Genomic DNA, 19223 nt, shown 5'->3' on the forward strand with positions numbered 1-19223 from the left:
ATCACACAGCTAGGATCTAAAGATCATATCCTGCTGGGATGTTGTGTAGAAAGTACCTACCAATGTAGAAAGTAGGCAGTTGATGCTCTTAACCAGGTTTATACTTAGTGAAATGATTGTTGATCATCAGCCAGTTAACCACTAGGTATACACATACAAGAATGTATTTTTTTTCCTTTTATTGTGGATTTAAACACCCACAAAATTGCTATTCTGTCACTGTAGAAATTTCTCAGTCTGTAAAATAAAAATGTCCATATTTTCTGATAAAAAATAAATTAGAATATATGTGGAAGTGCTCTGTAAATAGAATTGTTTCTAAGGAATATTCAGAATTGTGGCCTGCAAAGAACAATTGTCATTACCTGAACAGTAGCATTTACAGCAGGAAGAAACAATTTGAACTCAGGCCAAGCATACCAGGTGAACACACCCTTTGTTGGGCTCATGCCAGTATCACTCCATTCAACTGTCATGCTTTCCTAGGAAGGTAATCTAGTTACGGAGTTTAGCAGCAGGGTACTGCTGGACTTTCAGCATCTGTGTAGTTCAGCCAACCAATCATAGTACTTGAATAGCTAACTGCTATACAAACAAGCCAAAACCAATCTCGTTGCTATGGCTTCTTTTATATAAAATTACCTACTACATTTTACAACTCATACCTTTAACTCAGAATGACACCAATGTTGGCCTTGGCCAAACACCTACACAATATTAAACTGGATGTATCTATAGAGAGATAATTACTAAGCCGACTACCCCCATGCCAATCTACGGCTACTCTCCTTTTCCAAACTTCCAAAGTAAGACTGCTATATTGGATCTCCTATTACTGTGAGTATATGTATTCTTATTCATGTGACTATAGCTAGTAACCCTTTTTAAAAGAAAAGTGGTTCTAAAGAAACTTAAAATTTGAAGATCCAAGGCACCTGAAACTAGTATAGATATCATAACATCAATCTAAAACTAAGGAGATAATCCCAGCTCTTCAACTATTATGGAAGAAAAATAATTGATTTTTATAATGTTACATATAGATTTAATAATGTAGGTTCAGTTGTTGGGGCACTATGTAACTGCACTATTGAGATAGATTAGCCTCCAAGGAAAGAAAAGGCTGGGACATTTTACTTTGGACAAGGCTGCAAATTTATTTTTAGACGAGACTGAGTACCTTGATTACTGTAAACCTTGAGGCTGATACCTATAAATAATGGTTTAAGAATGGACTGGCCAAAAAATCTGTTAGGTTTTTAAATAATGTATTCACCATTTCGTTCCACTACCTTCTGCCATCTTTCAGGCAACTTCATAATTCCATCTTCCCAAAACTTTTTATCCTTTTGAGCAAAGAACTGTTCCAGGTGACTTTTGCAGTCTTCCAAGGAATTGATACTTTTTCCATTAAGAGAATTTTGTAAAGACCGAAATAAATGGAAACCTGAAGGTGCAATGTCTGATGAATATGGTGGATGAATCAGAACTTCCCAGCCAAGCTGTAACAATTTTTGTCTAGTCATCAAAGAAACGTGTGGTCTTATATTATCCTGATGGAAGATAATGCGTTTTTTGTTGACTAACTCTGGACGTTTTTCGTCAAGTGCTGCTTTCAGTTGGTCTAACTGGGAGCAGTACATGTCAGCATTAATTGTTTGGTTTTCTGGAAGGAGCTCATAATAGAGGACTCCCTCCCAATCCCACCATATATACAACATTACCTTATTTGCATGAAGACCAGCCTTTGGTGTGGTTGGTAGTGATTCTTTTCGCTTACCCGTTGATCTCTTTTGTTCCACATTGTAAAGTATCCACTTTTCATCCCCCATCACAATTTGTTTTAAAAATAGAACATTTTCATTACGTTTAAGTAGAGAATCGCATGCAGAAATACGGTCAAGAAGGTTTTTTTCACTGAACTTACGTGGAACCCAAACATCAAAGCGATTAACATAACCAAGGTGGTGCAAATGATTTTCAACGCTTGATTTGGATATTTTAAGTATGTCAGCTATCTCTCGTGTGGTATAATGTTGATTGTTCTCAATTAACGTCTTGATTTGATCGCTATCAACTTCAACTGGTCTACCCGACCGTGGAGCATCATCCAGAGAGAAATCTCCAGCACGAAACTTCGCAAACCACTTTTGACATGTTCGATCAGTCACAGCACCTTCTCCATACACTGCACAAATCTTTTTTTGTGTTTCAGTTGCATTTTTACCTTTCTTGAAATAAAAAAGCATAATATGCCGAAAATGTTGCTTATTCTCTTCCATCTTCATTATTAAAATAGCTACACAAAATTCACCAATTCTGATATTTTTTAAATGCACAGTGGTATATCAGCTGTCACAGTAGTCTTAACAAAATTGTTTTGAATGAAGTTAAAGACAACTAAGCGCTACTAGAGCCATCTTAACTTGCTTTTAATGCTATCATTCATAAAGGGACCTGAAAAATAAATGAGAAAAATCAAGTTGTAGGTCATCAGTATCTTAACTGATTAAAACAAAATACTCTTCAAATTAAGACTTGAAGAGCAAATTAGATGACAAATCAGTATTTCCTTTCTCATTTTGTAAAAATATCCACTTATCAAAATGTTAGGAAATCAGAAATCCACAAATAAAAATCACAATAATGTAGAATACCCTATGCTAATATTGTTTCTCTGACTTTTGAATTCCATACCTTTGGAAGTGGAATCCAGGCTTGATCTCTATTTTACTTTCCTACACTGTACCCTATCTATATTGAATTTGCCATGCCTAGGCCATTTCTTAAGGGGTCTTTCCTAATGACTCTGACCACCTCCCAAAGAAAGCCTTCTAAAATGATTTCTCCCTCAAAGTCCTTTACATGTTTCCCCCTAAATAAACTATTTAAAAAGCAAACAAGGAACTCCAAAACCTGAAATGAGTTAAGTACTCTTAACCCTAAGTAAGTAAAAGTTTTGTTCTACTGCTGGCCATGTCTATGCATGTGTTACATTGTTTATTATCCCTCATACACATAGTTCAAGAGAAGAGGTCCAAGTTTTTTGTCTTCACTGGTGAGCATATAATAGTAGGCATTCAAATGTTAATGGTACTTTTTTTCTTTTTAATCATTCTAGTGAACTGCAGCTTAAAGTATATCATTTCTGGATATACAAAGAAACTCAAAAATAGTGGTTCGTTGTTCCATTATTTACAATAGCCAGGATATATATGGAAGCAACCCAAGTGCCCATCAATAGATGAGGGAGTAGAAATGCTGTGGTACCTATAAATGGAATATTAGCCATAATAATGAAATCTTACCATTTGCAACAGTATGGTAGGACCTAGAGGGCCCTATGCTAAGTGAAATAGGCCAAACACAAGTACCATAAGTCACTTACATGTGGAATCTAAAGAACAAACAAAATAGAAACAGATACAGAGAACAGACGGATGGATGTCAGAAGAAAGGGGTGTTGGGGGACAGAGTGAAAAAAGGCGGTAAGATTAAGAAGTACTAATTGGTAATTACAAAATAGGCACAAGAATGTAAGGTAAAGCATAGGGAATATAGTCAACAATGTTGTAATAGCTATTTGTGGTGCCAGGTGGGTACTTGAAGTGGGAACACGTTGTAACCTGTTGTGCTGTGCACCTGAAACTAATATAAACGTGTTGAATGCAAACTAATTGGGAAAAAATATAAAAAGATATCCTGAAAATACACTGGTTCACTGCTCTATTGATCGGAGAGGCTTGTAAATTAAGGTAAGCATGGTTTATTATTTGAAAAGATTGGCAAAACTCAAGCTCAGAAAATACATAAAAGTACATAAATTTGGGGGAAAACAATTCTTTTATAAAAGTGAGGTAATGGGATTTTTCTTGTTGAAATAAGTTAGGGCTTCCTTTCTGCCACCATTGTAACCACAATTTCACTGTAAAACATCATAATTAAAACCAGAATAGTAGTTTATAAGCTCATATAGGTTTCAAACCAGCTTTGTCAGTTAATAATTGTGTCATCTTGGGCAAATAATTTGCTCATCTATAAAATGAAGGTTATATGCCATTTTAATGGCATAAAAATGATTACTTAGGTATAAATTTAAATTTGTGCAAGACTTTATGTTGAATATTATAAAATGTGAGAGAAAATGAACAAACTGATCAGAAGACTCAGTATTGTCAGGCCTCTATAAACTGATTTATAGATTCAAAGTAAACCCAGTGAAATTCACAAGAGGCTATTTTTTGAGGTGGGGTTAGGGAGTGGTAAGAAATCAAGCTGTTACTAAAGTTTATATGGGAAAAGGAAATAGGACAGCCAAAAATAATTCAAAAAAAGAAAAAGAAGACCCATGCTGCCTATTAAGTTAATGGAATAGACATATTAATGGAACAGAATGGAGTCTTAAACTCACAAGTATGGTCAATTGATTGACATGGTGAAAAGGCAAATCAATGGAGGATAGTGCTTTTTCACAGATTGTGCTGAACAACTGGACAGACGTCCACAATGCAAAAACAAACCAGCACCAAAAGCCAAACCATATGTTGGTACTACATACAGAAATTAACTCAAAGTGATCATAAGCCAAAATGTACAGCAAACTATAAAAACTTCTAGAAGAAAAAAAAATCTCTGAATTTAGTTTTTAAAAGTTCTCACTATATCAAAAACTGACCAACTGAATTTCACCCAACGTAAAAAACTTATGCTCTTAAAAACACTGAAAATAAAAAGACAAACTCTAGGGAAAAGTATTTGCAGATCACTTAAACCTTACAAAGGACATGTGTCCAAAATGTACAAAGAAATCTCAAAATTCAGCAATAAGAAAATGTAATTTTTTAAATGGGCAAAAGATTCAGATAATTCACATTACAAACAAAGCTGATGTTCCTTCTTTGATCGACCAACCCCTTCAAAAATAATCACCGAATGTTTCTCTCTAGTCCACAAATAACAGCTCTTAAGAAAGTAAATGCTAGTGGAATATGGTTAATATATAAAGGTTAAGAGCAAGGGTCCTTAACACATTTTGAGTTTGTGTTTGAAGTGCATGACTTGGACGTCTGTATGTGGAACCACAATGTGGAATTTTAGGAAAATTCATTAAAAGAGTTGAACTACAGCCCACATGGGAATGGAAACTATTAAAAACTTTCAGGAAAAGTCAACAGGCTTTAAGACCAATGTTCAGTATAGAATTATTCTTAAGATAGCACCAAGGAAATACTGATAAAAGAAGGGAAACAGTATATGAGAATTAGAGGTATAAGGATGATAACCTGTAATCTTCAGTAGACTGGTTTGAGAGTAAGCAGCAACCAAGTAATAGCAGTAAAGAATCAATGTAAATATTTGGATGCCTAAAATGTACATTGCCAGAAAAAGGTTAAAAATAAAAAATAAAATACAATTATTTCCCCAGTGGGAAAAGCAGCACATTTAAAAATCATTAGGCAAAGGATATTAGGAATATGTATGTATTATATACATACACTGTATGTACTAACTACAACTGTGTGCTTTGGGTGGGTGGACAAGATAAATTAAACAAGGAAGAGAATTTGGGCAGTTTCCTAGAGATCTGGAAGAATGAGCTCTATAATCAGTGAATTAGGAAATTTAGAAAAAATAAGGACGTCCATAATTAGTAGGAAAAAAATTCAGAGATGGAAATAACTGAAACAATAGACTAATCTTTATGAACAATTTAGATCAGCGGTCCCCAACCTTTCTGGCACCAGGGACCGACTTCCTGGAAGACTGCGGGCGGGGGGCGGAGCTTAGGTGAGCTTCACTCAGGCGGATAGATGCGGGGGGGTTGGGGGGGTGTACAAGAGGCTGGGCTCACGTGAGCTCTGCTCACCCACTGGGGGCGGGCCGACAGGAGGCCGCGCTCAGGTGAACTGCCCTGGCCACCAGGTTCCTAACAGGCCGTGAACTGGTGGTACTGGTCCGTGGCCCGGGGGTTGGGTACCCTGATTTAGATGGCAGTGGGAATGTATGTGGTAGAGAACTGTTTCTCCATTTGGTTCAAAGACCACCTGCGTAAGAATACCCCATCGAACGAATTCACTAGCTCTGAAGTGAGGCCCAGGAATCTGTATTCTGAACAAGTACCCTAATGCAATGCTTATGAATATACTAAAATTTTAGATTCACTGATTTGGACCCAGGTTATTAAAAGGTGAATATGGCAACAGGTATAATTACTTAAAGGGTTTAAACAGATGAAATTTCTTTATAAAGGAAAAATGGAGGATGAAACTGTAGGTCATGCTGGGTTATTTATGAAAATTTTTTTTTCACTGAATTTTTAAAGAAATACATGTCTCAGAAATAGGAGCACATTCAGAGATGATGAAAAGGGAAGTATCTGGTAGAAACTTTATAGTAAATAATGTCAGATATCTCACAATTCAAGAATTAAAAAACAACTTTCATATTTTAGTGACAGGTCAAGAGAAAAATAGCTCTAACTTAAGGTAGCCAGGCCAATTTGATCAAAGAAAATTTCATAGAAATGCTTGGTTCCACCACTGCAAAAGAAGTTTAACACAAGATTCTCTTATTAGCAATATGAGGGGACAATATGAGGGGATTCAACTTTACACTGAAACTTGTGTTCTGCTAACACATTCTATTAATTAGAAGATGACCTCATGTTCCATCTACATTTTCTATATAATAGGAAAACTACACAAATCTAACAAAACATTTTATTATATAATCTGGAATACTTTGAAGATGTATAAAAAGCAAATTAAAAATTTAATACTTTATCTGTACTTTGATAATGTAGCCTAGGTTCCATTCAGATGATAATCATTTTAGGGTAAGCAAGATTCTAGATTGATTCTTCAATGGGAATAATGTTAAACTGTATATATATTTATAATTTCCACTGTCCCACCCTGAGTTATGAGTTTATTAAGACTTCTTTGAGAAGGTAAAAACGGAATTTAATTGGCTACTGTTGACAATTGTAATTTAAAGTTTTTATATCAAATACTATAAAAAAATTTCCAAGTTAAAGACCAAGAGCAGTATCCTTACTTTGAAAAAGTTAAAAAACATAACACTAAAGAAAGTACACAACAAATTATTTCAGCTTGAAAATAAATTTATTCCTAAAAATTACTTCCTAAAATGATAAATCCACATATGAATGTGAAATATACATTGTGATTAAAGGTAAGTAAATGTTAAAGATTAAAACTGGAGATTACAGTAACTGAACACTTTCACTAGACTATGATAGCCATTTACTTTAAAGTTTGGAAGGAGACATGTAATGTTCGTTTGTATAATGGTGACAAGCAAAACAATGATAACAAGTAGCATTGTTTAAAACCAAGGACATTTATTATTACAGAATCAGGTAGTTTAATAAAGCATTATACTTAAAAATAATTCAGAACAAATACATGTTAAAAATGTAAATTGTGATTCTTTAGAGTGCAATGCAACACAAGGTTATCCAAAGAAGAAACAAAACCTCAGTAGTTGTAATGAAACCTATCCCTGAAGTTAGTGGGTATTAGACAGAAATATTTATATTGTGGTCTTCAACTCCCTGTACTTATTTTTAAAGAATCAGAAGAATTTAAACAGAATATGAAAACATAAATTATAAACATATCTGTACAAGATTTTTATTCGACATTATTTTCATTGTGTAAATGCCTAAATGAGATTATAAATAAAATGCTGAAGAAAGTTTATTTCATAGAAAACACGACAATTCATCACCTGTTAACTAAATGTTCTACTTATTTTAGTTGCAAAAGATTCTATGAATCCTTTTACTGCAAACTTTCCCCTGAAAGATACTCTAAAATAACAATGTAGTCCGTAGTCCATTTCTATCTATTGTAATCAGCATTTGACCTATCACTTGTCCCTATGAAAACGGAGTAAAAGTGGCTGTATGTATTTGTAGAGGAACAGCCTACTAGAAATGAACATACTTTTCCCTTTACAAGCTATGTTAATGATTCATTCACAAAATGAAACACCTTTTGCTCGGGAAGCCTAAAGAGGAGCCACAGCTCGTACAAGTCATATGCTAATTTTTCCTAACAAAAAGTTTCTCTTCCTGGCAACCCTCCCTTTCCTAACAGGAAGCCAAATGAAGCTTTCGGACAAATGTCTTCAAGTGTAGACAGGATGTGCCACTTTCCTCCCCCATCTCAATATTTGGATAACTTCCAAACAATTTCAGGAGAGATGCTTTAAGCATGAAACCCAGGCTCATCCATTCTTTTCCCTAAATGGAAATCTGACAAAACAGGAAGTACTTGGCAGCACAGAGAAGCAAGTTTTGTGGCTTAGATATTTACTGGTAACAGACTAGTTCTTCGTGACAGTGTAATAAAATGCAGAACTTCACATTTGAGAGGAAAACACCAAAAATTTGCCTTGGTTACCAGGGTTCCCTTAGCAATTTAACAGCCTTAGAAGACAGTATCATATGATACACAGAGGAATAAAAAACAGGAAGATGGCTTTTCTTTTTATGTTCCTCCACATAAAACCCCCATGTCTGTCCTGTCTAGGCCATCAAAATTATACAAACACTGGAAGCATTTTTATGACTGCATATAACTAAGAAATATAAAGATTAAAAAAAAAAAGATCTCTGGTTTGGTTTGAGGGAACCTACTTAGGGAAAGTGTTTGTCTTTGCTTGCCCTAGGATTTGAGGTAAAACTAAATACAAATAAATATGAATATAAACCCCTAGGAGGGCCATTAGAATTAGCAGACTCAACACACTACCAAACATACCATAAGCCAGCAAAAGAAAAGAATCCTTTCCCCACTTTCCAGCTGCCCTCCTCCACCTACAGAAACTTAACTACAGTGAAATTGATCAGCAAACCTGTTTAACTATTACTTCAGATATCTGTTTTACCAGACAATGAAAGCATTCACAAAACCTGTTAAGTAAAACAGTGAAGTAGGTAGGACATGAAAAACTTGTCAGAATTTGGTCCTAGGCGGTAGGAATACAAAATCTTCCTTAAGTGCTAAAATTATCAGGTCATTTTTGATACTTCCGATTCTCAGGGGTTGTTAAACACATCAGTTAACCTTTCAGAAATACATCAATATTATAAGTACGCTTATAGGAGTTCTTATTTGAAAAAATACAGTGCTGGATTGAAACTGTTAAGTATTAGGAACCATAAATACCTAGCACCATGCCCCTTATATTCTAAAAGCAAACACTCAGACACAGTAATGTATACCAGGGTCACAACCAATGAGAAGCAGGCTTATGATCAGAGCACAGAACATCTGGTTTTCAAATACGGTGTTTTCTATATCAAGATATTTATGCAATCCAACATCCCACTGAACCACTGTAAAAGTTCCACTAAGTATATAATTATCACGTTGGCTCAATGAATGCCTACTATGAGCTGGGTATTTTATCTCCCTATTTCCCACCATTCCAATTTCTTCTAAATCTCTAGGCCAAGACCCTATCAATATTACAATAACCAAGGATCAAATAAATGTCTTCGTAACATCTCTCACCCAGTTCCTATTCTCAGAGTACCCCTACTTCTATGCATCGAGGCATTATGGTACCGTTATAATAAAAATGTACTTGCAGAGTGAGAGTATGGGTCCAATAGCTGATTTGAGCCAGGTCGCTTGTATATTCTGTATTGGCAGCAGATATACCCTGAATCCTAAGCAAATGTTTCATAAATCTGGAACACTGGTGATAATGAAGATTAGTGGGTGGGCAGACCTATGAAAAATCAGCCAGAAAAACAATCCCTTTGGTGGTTAATTAGACATACTATCTTTAAACAAACATTAATTAGATATACTACCTTTAAACAAACAAACAAAAAACCAAGGGGAAAATATTCTAAGGAAAATTCTTGACCTGTGGATAGTACCCATTATGCTCTACTCCATACATGTTCTTAATTCTGACCCAATTTCTAGAACTTCAAGTAATCTCATTATCAGTAACGGATCAGGCAAGATGTTCCTGGTGTACAGACATTGACAAAGCACATTTTCATTGGCATGTATTTGCCTGTTAAATACCATCTTCTAGCTTGCTATACCTTTTATAAACTTTCAGTCCCCAAATGAGAGTCTATAAAGTGCCAAGGCCCACGATAGGTTCTAAACTTACAAAGGTGAATAAGGTATAGTTCTCTGCATATAAGACTGTCATAACTTTGAACAACAACAAAAAAAACCTGAAATGCAACACAGAAAGTGGTAGGAATCGTGTAAGAAGAAATAATATGAAACTTATATGGACATATTAACACCATTGTAGATGTATCATGGAAAGCTTCACCCAGGTTGCTGCGCATACAAGGCACCTGATCTGTTTTTCCTCCTTCCTCTCTATCTAAAAGTAATGAAACAAAATGTCGTCAGGTGAGGATTTAAATAAAAAAGCAGCTTTTGAGAATGTGGTAATAGGGCAACATTCCAGATAATGGGAAAAGTATAAATAAAAACAAAAACCTGGGAAAACACAGAGCTTCTAGAGGAGAGACATGATAGCTTTCGTGCAACAAGAGCAACCAATACTTAAAAGAGAAGCAGGAAGTTAGAAGTTGAGATGTGGCCTTTCAGAAGGTACTGAATGTGAGGCAGAGTCTAGATGTTTTATTTCTGCATATAAATTTAACAATGTATCTTCTAAAATGTCCTTGAACGATAAGTCACTAATGACAGACACTATTACATCTTCATATACACTAACACCACTACCAATATCTGAGTGCTTCCTAAATACCTGGCATCATTCTAAGCACTTTACATGTCTCAACTCATTTAATACTAATCCCAACCCTGTCAGGTCAAGTCTATTAATATCCCTATTTTATAGATGGGGCACAGAGGTTAAGAAATTTGCTCTAAACCACCGCTCCCACAAAAAGCCTGGCCACACCTACACGTTCTAAAGCTGGAAGTATCGTTTTTGCTATCCCCGAATGATTTATTTTACTGCATTTCTTCCCATTACTATTTATTCCTCTTACACCCTCCTGCCCCCTGCAATCACCACACTGTCCAATTCCACAAGTCCTTTTTCCTTTTTACTCAATCCACAACCCTTTAACACCGCCCCAACCCCCACAGCTGTCATCCTGCAGTCTATGAGTCTGTCTCTATTTTGCTTGTTAGTTCATTTTTTAAAATATATTATTCTAATGGGGGCATGGAGAAGACCTATATCCTGTAAGTAACTCGAATAACTTAATTTTTAAGAAATAACGAGGTACCAGACAGAAGGGATTAATGAAAAGAGAAGCAACTAAAAAATAGATACCACTCATTAAAAACTAAAAATGCTGAAAAACTAATGCACAAATGTTAATGTTTCTGAACATATTTACTTTTTCCTCAATTTATAAATATGATGTATCTTTGTAACTCAAAGCTAGCACTATGAAACTTTTTTGTACCGATTTAAATGAGATAGAAGAGTCTTGATATAAGCAACTAAGAAGCTCAAATTTCATACATATACCAATCCCAAAAGTTTAGGTTTTATAAATACAAATTAAAAAGCCAAATCAAAAAGTAAAAACAAAACAAACAACCACCTTTTTCCTAAAACAAATGTTTTTCTTGCTTAACAGCAAAAAATATTTTTTTAACTCCTGAGGAAAAAAGGAGGGAAAAGACCATGGGAAATTAACTGGTTAAATTAAGCTCTTCCTCTTGAATAATACTCAAAGTTAGCCTACTCAATATTTACAAGTCTAATTAATTGCCAATTAAGTGTTCCTTAAACTGAACACTTAAATCTCATCTGTTGAAATAAAAGTGGTTTCCAAAAATAAGACAATTAACATCTTCACTGGATTTCACATATTTAAAGAATCTTGGCTAAGCATTCATGTTTCACAGAATTACATCTGTTTCTTCTCTGTATTTTATTAAAATCAGAACAAAACATACCAAACTCAGTCCACTGAGAAAGAGGAAAGATACTTCACCCCACATATCTTAATTGTTTAAAAGCATCCTGCCCTGGCTGGTGTGGCTCAGTTGGTTGGCATGTCATCCCACAAACTGAAAGATCACAGGTTTGATTCCATGTGAGGACAGATGCTCAGGTTGCAGGTTGGGGCACACATAAGAAGGCAACCAATCTCTCTCTCTTTCTCTCTCTCTCTCTCTCTCTCAAAGAAATGAATAAATGTTCTCGAGTGATAAAATAAATAACAGTAATAAAAAATAAAAGCATCCTTATATTTTATAAAATGCTCTCTTAACACTGTTATTTTTTTTTTAATCATGAAAAACTAACCTCCCCTTAATTTAGTTTAGTTTAAGAATCATCTGGTTTCGCCCTGGCTGGTGTGGTTCAGTGGATTAGACGTCCTCCCGCAAACCAAAAGATCGCTGGTTCGATTCCCAATCAGGGTACATGCTTGGGTTGTGTGCCAGGTAGGTCCCCAGTTGATCCATGTTTCTTTCAGACGTCGATGTTTCTCTCCCTCTCTTTTTCCTTCCCTTCCCCTCTCTCTAAAAATAAATAAATAAGTAAATAAATAAACAAATAAATATTTCCCTGAACTTATTTTACTATTAATCCACTTTAACTTTTCAAGTTGTACTTTAAAAAACAGAAAGAAACAAGAAAGCCCTGATAAAAGCAACAAGGTCAAATGGAAGAATAAAATTGAAAGTCAAAATATAGAAAACAATATAAGGTCCAGTATATGCTTGTCCAAATTACGGAGCTCATAGACACTTTGACCAAAGAAGAACAGATGCTTACTGGACACTCCAAGCTCTAACTTGTATGTTAAAACCGATTTCACCTTCCTCTCCTGACTTTCCAAATTAGTTAATAGTACAATCTATTCCCTGCTCTTTAAAATCTTGATTGTTTTGTTTTGTTTCTTCTGCACCTCTATAATCAATTAGAGGTCAAGTGCTATCAACTCCTTTTCTTGCTCACCTGTTCTCTCTCCAGGTCCTACTCGTTTCATCCTAGGCTGACACAACTGCAACAGTATCTTAATTGTCTCCCTACTTCCAATTCTTGTGTCATTTCTTCAGACACACTGGACACTGTTTCCAAATAATTTTCCAATAATACATTTTGTGTACATCATATCCTTTTTTGTCTGTACAAAAACCCTCAACTAAATAACTAGTTAAAAGGGAAATCTACATGGAAAAATACTTCCACAAAATTACTGATAGTTTTTAATAAACTCAAAAGATTTAAAAAATAAAATATCAAGGTTCTAATACATAAATGGATACAGGTGTTGAGTAGACAACTTATCTATTACTGATAAGTGAAACTATAGAAAGGATCCAATCTCACTAGTTAACAAAGAAAAAGAGGGCGCAACATATTTTTCACCTATCAAATTAGCAAAAATGGCTACAATTACAGACTACCCAAAGCGGGTAAACTCAGGGACGGTGACAGTGTAAATTATGACTCTTTTGGAAAACAACATGGCAATGTTTCAAGAGATAAAAATATTCATATAATGAGCTTTTAAGTCAATACGAAAAGAACAGTCCAAAGACAGAAAATATTGTATGCACATATAACTAGCAAAATAGAAACCTAAGTCTGGTCAGGCAACAGAAAAATAAAGATAAAACAATTTGATGGAATATTTTCAGACACTAAATTATGGAGACTGTGTAGTCATATTGAATGTTAAAGGAAGGAAAAAAAATAAAAATTACTCTAAAACTAAAGAAAGAATATGTGTATAGACATGGAAGAAATTTTCAAAATCTAATACTGGGTGAAATTCAATGATTTGTTTGCTTAGTTCCACTTTGATCTGTAAAATTTGAAAATAAAACAAAGATTAATCTTCATTTTCTGCTCACATTCCCAGCTTTCAAGGCTCTCTAGAGGTTCCCAAATCTGTATAGAGGAAAAGCACCCCATGTAATTCTGATGCTCAGCTAATTCTAGAAACATTGTTTAGTTGGCCTCACACAATTTTCCCAATGTAATCTTTAGCCCGTCATCCTCTCCAAACTGGTTTACTTACTTTCCCAAATATAGCTTTCCTTATATAATTGTATTCTTGATCATAACCTTTCATCCACTTAGAATGTGTTCCTTTCTTCTACTTTTACATATTACATCTCACTAACTTTGAGAAGTCAATAATTAGTAAATTTCTTTCTGTTTAGTATTATCAATTTGTCCTCTTAAAAGCAATTGGATTGATTATATACTAAATTTTTCACAAATTATGCTTGTTAGCCATGACTTAAATATTTAAAGTTATCTAAATTGATTGAATCTTTTGAAATAACTATTTACTTACTTTCCTCATGTTTAATTATGTTCTTCCTTTTATTTACAGTAAGGTCCTTGAGCACAGATCCCTGTGAATTATGAATGCCACTAGGTAGCCTAGATCTGCTTGAATCCAAATCCTAAAATATGCTGTCATTCTAGTTTTAATTATATATGAAAGAAAACCAGTATCAATGACTCCATGTGGCCATAAAAACCAATAAAGACACCTAACAGGGCAAAAGACCATACAGAGATTGCAAAGGTTGCTTTGGTTACAAATAAGCAAATTTTGTAACTTTCAAAAAAAACAAATGAAACCCCCAAATCATGAGGACTCATTAGGTAGCTACATTCAATACCGCAATGTTCTACTTCTTTACACAGGTGTTTACAGAAACAGCTAATACAGTGGAAAAAATTCTATCGTTTTTTCAAAAAAGATATACATGATAGTAACATGACCAATCTTGATTACTAAAGACAAGTTAAGCCCTAACCAGTGTGCTCAGTTTGTTGGGCATTGTCTCACAAAAGCGAAAGTTCCCCAGTTCCATTCCTGGTCAGGGCACATGCCTGGGTTGTGGGTTTGGTACCCTAATGGAGCATGTGTGAGAGGCAACCAATTGATGTTTCCCTCTCACATGGATGTTTCTCTCCCTCTCTCCCTCCCTTCACCTCTCTCTCAAAGTAAGTAAATAAAATCTTTTTAAAAAATAGTTAAGCAAAACTGCTTACCAGAAACATAATTTTCAACAGATTGAAAATCCAGGTATTTAAAAATTGCCTTCCTTCATTTTTCCACAAAATGAAACTCACTCTAGAATACAAAGGCTTCTTTTAATTTGAGTATGCTATAGCCCACATAATCAGAACACAGACTGTTTAAAATTTCCATTAAAAAAATTTCTTCACTTTTAAACACCTTCACCAATGAGATCACTATATGTCAAGTATTCTACTACAGGTAAAAAAAAGAAAAAAAAAATCATGAAAGTGTTCACAGTGTTCTGTGATTAAGAATCCAGAAATGAAATCTATGTGAGTGGGTAAACAAATCCACAGGATGTGCTAATTCTGTGATTTCAATCTAAAATACTACATTGGGAAGCTAATTATATAGCCTCATTGAAACCCCTTAACAAATAAATGAAACATTCTGCTTTTAAAATAGCTTTTCATCAATAGAAGCATTATTAAAAATTTGACAATTCTGATTTTGTAGGAAACAATATTCTATTAATTTGGGCATGTTGAAACAGGTTACAAAAAACAATTCTATCACAATTTTCTTTCATTCATACCTAAGAGATGGTCTAATGACTGTTTAGTTACAGTTGCCTTTCATTAAGAGATCATTAAATCCTATTTTAAAAAACTGAGAAAACAAAATCTCGAATAACTATTCTTTTAAAAAAGATTTTATTTACTTTTAGAGAGGGGAAGAGAGGGAGCAAGAGAGACAGAGGAACATCCGTGTGAGAGAGACATCAATGGGCTGCCTCTCACCCCAAGGGATGGAACCCACAACCTGACATGTGCCCTGACCAGGAAAGGAACTGTCAACCTTTTGCTTTGTGGGACAATGCCCAACCAACCGAGCCACAGCAGCTAGGGCTTAAATAACTATTGTAAATGCCTTCTCTAAACTTACATTAATTAGTAATTACAAATCAATGTGGTATTAAATCAAATATTTGGTCCATTAAAATTTTTTTGAAGGTTAAGAGAGCATCTGTGGAACATCATGAATTCTCAGAAAAGAATTACTGTTAAAGAAAACATAAGTCAGCTTCTTTTACTTATTTTGTATATGAAAGTGAATACAGATTTTTAAAGCAATTCTGACAGAGTATCTATCATGTACTAGGTAAGCAAACATAGCAGTGATTAAAACCCCTGTTGCTGTCCTCTGGAAGTAGTGTCTCAAATTGGGGAAGAGCCAAATAACTGTTAAATAAAGGTTATGAGGAGCATGTAAAGGGTCCTTGTGAGAGTACAAAAGCAACAAGAGAATGCCCATACGGATGAAAGACTTTAGGGAAGGCTACAGGAAACATAAAACAGTTAAACTCAACTAACTATACCATAAAAGCAATTTGTTTTTAGCAACCTCTATATGGCATTTCTATGTAGCAAAATATTTCACTGCATAAATGCCTATTTAGAGTTAAAAATAAATTAGTTTTAAGAAATAATTCCTGACACCTAATAAAAATTCTCAAATTTATTTTACTATAAATGTGACTTAAAGAGTGTAATAATTCTACTTGAACAAACAGAGACCCAAGAGAGAAATTTTTAAAAATAAGGCTAATAAAAAAACAGAAAATTGGAGGAAAATATAGTAAAAGCAAAAAGGACAACAAAAATGTTAAGGGCAGTTAGAGCAAAAGCTTTTTCATGGAAAACTGTACAAGGATCAAAAGCCTTAAATGTATAATCCCTTTGGCCTTTTATTTCCACTTTTGGGAATTTATTCTAAAGAAATAATCAAAGATGTGAAGGAAAAGCTGAGGCCTAGATATGAGCCACAGATATCAATTCTTAGGCAAAATCTTATAAAATGTATACAGATATTTGGACACATTGCTATGACAGAAAACTTAAAAGATCAGGGTATATGAATTATTGGGCACCTATTCCATAGAACACTATGCAGCCATGAAAATGGTTTAAGAACAAAATATTTCCTGTTCCCAAAATTTTCTATAAAGAAAAAAAAAAGTGGGTGAGAAAATGAGCCCCAAAATATTTATTTTGTAAAACAAAACCAATGAAAAAGTGAAACTCCTTTTTATAGTATGTATAGTAGAAACTATAATTACCTTTTGGTGGAGAGAATACAGGAGATTATTACATTCTCCTTTCCACTTTTTAGAAATTTCCAAATGTCCACTGACATGTGTTATTTGGACAGTAACAGCTGAAAGTTGTGTAGTAGAATTAGAAGTGATTACCCCTGGGAAGTTTAGCAGTATTGTTTCATAATTTACCTAAGGAAAAAATAAATCACTTCTAAACTCAAATAATTTTTTTATATAGCAGATTTTTTAACTGGGAAAAAATAATCATGAAAATGTTCATATTATTCCATGATAAAAATATCAAGTACTTAAAAATCCAGAAAAGGAACCACATGAGTGAGTAGACAAATTCATAAGTATGCCCTAACTTTGAGGTTTCATTCTAAAAAAAAAATCACACCTGGTAACTAACTGTACTCATTTGACCCCTTGACCAAACAAAACATTTTTCAACTGCCATTCTTCCAGTTTGCTATTTATGGCTACACTTTATTGGTCCACAAAACATTTTTCCAGGCAACCTTCCCAATTTTAAAGATTTTTAGATATTAGAACTCACCTCAGTAACACTTCCGGATATTTGTCACTGAGAGGTCTTGTTATCTTCAGACCAACTGCCAACAAAACCCAGTAAATTATTAAGTCACTGAACCATAGTGTTCAAAACGGATATTATAAGGATAATTTTTAAGAAGCTATCCAAATCAGTGCCACTGGGTCACTCAATAGAAATACTAACAAAATAAAGAAATACTAACATATATTTCACTCCCTAACTAAGATCAGTTAGGTATGAAAAATTAATTTGGCTTTAGTTAAGTTCTTTTATTCAACGTGTACCATCAACAATATTTTTCCTTTCCTTAATTATTTCATTCTTTGTAACAACTTGTTCCATTTCCACCCTTTCAAATGTGTTTTTGTTTCATTTAACACAATACAAGATTTTCCTAAGAAAACAAGACTAATGGCTGTCCTAAACAAAGTCCTACCTGGAGGTCTTCCTTACCTAAGGTATTATCGGTTCCTGAAAAACCGCCATTTTCCTTTCAAAAAGCACGATAAGCCTCGTGCAATGCGGAAGAGCTGCTTGTCTAAGGTCATGGCAGCAGCTAGCAAGTGAATTCCTCAGGATTCTGAAACCCAGAGCTTCATCGCGCGAGGAACACGCGGAAACACCTGTCCCCACGCACCATGTGTCTAAGAACCTTGCCTTCCCCGTCTTAATTAAGGAGGCGCCACAGACAGTGGCACTTGGTTGAGAATATGACAGATTCCCGAAATACACTCCCAAAGGGAGAAAGAGCTGTTCGGAGAGAAGCAGACCCCAGAAAACCTCTCACGTTCTCTAGAGACCAAGGACCACCGCAGAGAAAGACTTCCCCTCCGCCGCTTCCTCTCTCGCGGCGGGAGAGGAAGCCTCGCCCCCTCTCATCCCGCCCCCCCACTTCCCATCCCGCCTCAGGGAGAATTTTGCCATGGCTGCCCAGTGGCCCCTTCACTTCCGGTGCCGGTGCCGCTAAAGCTGCGCCATCCCCCAATCAATCGGACAATCATAGCTTCCAACTGACCTTTTAAACAGACCCGCGATTCCTCCGATCTTCATTAGGTGCCGTTCTGGAGGAAACCGCGGTCTGCTGCCGCACTAAAGAGAATCTACGGGAGAAAGGCTTCGCTGTGGTCTCTACAGAAACAGGAAACGCGATAGAACTGCGGGCACCACTGCCCAGACAAAATGGCGCCGAGAAGCAGGTTTAGCGCATGCGCCTTGGAAACACCCCGTCCCGCCCCCGTGCAAGTCCTGGCCGCAGCGCCGGGTTCAGTTTCCATGGGACACTCCAGTGCCAATCCTCGTGCGGAACTGTTCTTCCTGACCCCTCAATTTACCAATCAGTGTTCAGTCAAGCACATCCGGAGTCTTTCCTACCAATCCTTTTTCAGTACTTGCTTACTCAATACCTGATTCTCCAGTAATGTTAGACTTCGGAGGCAGCCAATCATAAGTGGAAGGTGTCCTACCTGCTGTTTTTCGCACCAATCCCTGAAGTTTCAGAGTCACATCCAATGAGGACAGCAGGTAGCGATCTCCAATCCGAAGCTCTTCGGCGTCATGAGCAGCCAATAAGAGTT

The 19223-nt window shown here is 35.4% G+C and overlaps 1 pseudogene across 9 annotated transcripts; it reads right to left on the bottom strand.

Annotated features, from left to right (window-relative positions):
- Positions 1-1030: 1030 nt before the first annotated feature.
- LOC150016834 (histone-lysine N-methyltransferase SETMAR pseudogene) lies at positions 1031-19078 on the bottom strand (annotated as a pseudogene). 9 transcript variants are annotated; one of them, XR_016509824.1, is made up of 4 exons: positions 18665-19078; positions 17653-17707; positions 12307-12524; positions 1031-2457 (listed from the first exon to the last, which is right to left on the bottom strand). The product of XR_016509824.1 is annotated as a histone-lysine N-methyltransferase SETMAR pseudogene, transcript variant X1 (transcript). The 9 variants fall into 9 exon arrangements; XR_016509826.1 differs by lacking the exon at positions 18665-19078 and adding an exon at positions 18437-18498; XR_016509825.1 differs by lacking the exon at positions 18665-19078 and adding an exon at positions 18103-18429.
- Between the last annotated feature and the right edge of the window lie 145 nt (positions 19079-19223).

This window comes from Furipterus horrens, unplaced genomic scaffold (genome assembly GCF_987537825.1).
Source record: "Furipterus horrens unplaced genomic scaffold, mFurHor1.1.pri manual_scaffold_3, whole genome shotgun sequence".
Taxonomy (NCBI): domain Eukaryota; kingdom Metazoa; phylum Chordata; class Mammalia; order Chiroptera; family Furipteridae; genus Furipterus; species Furipterus horrens.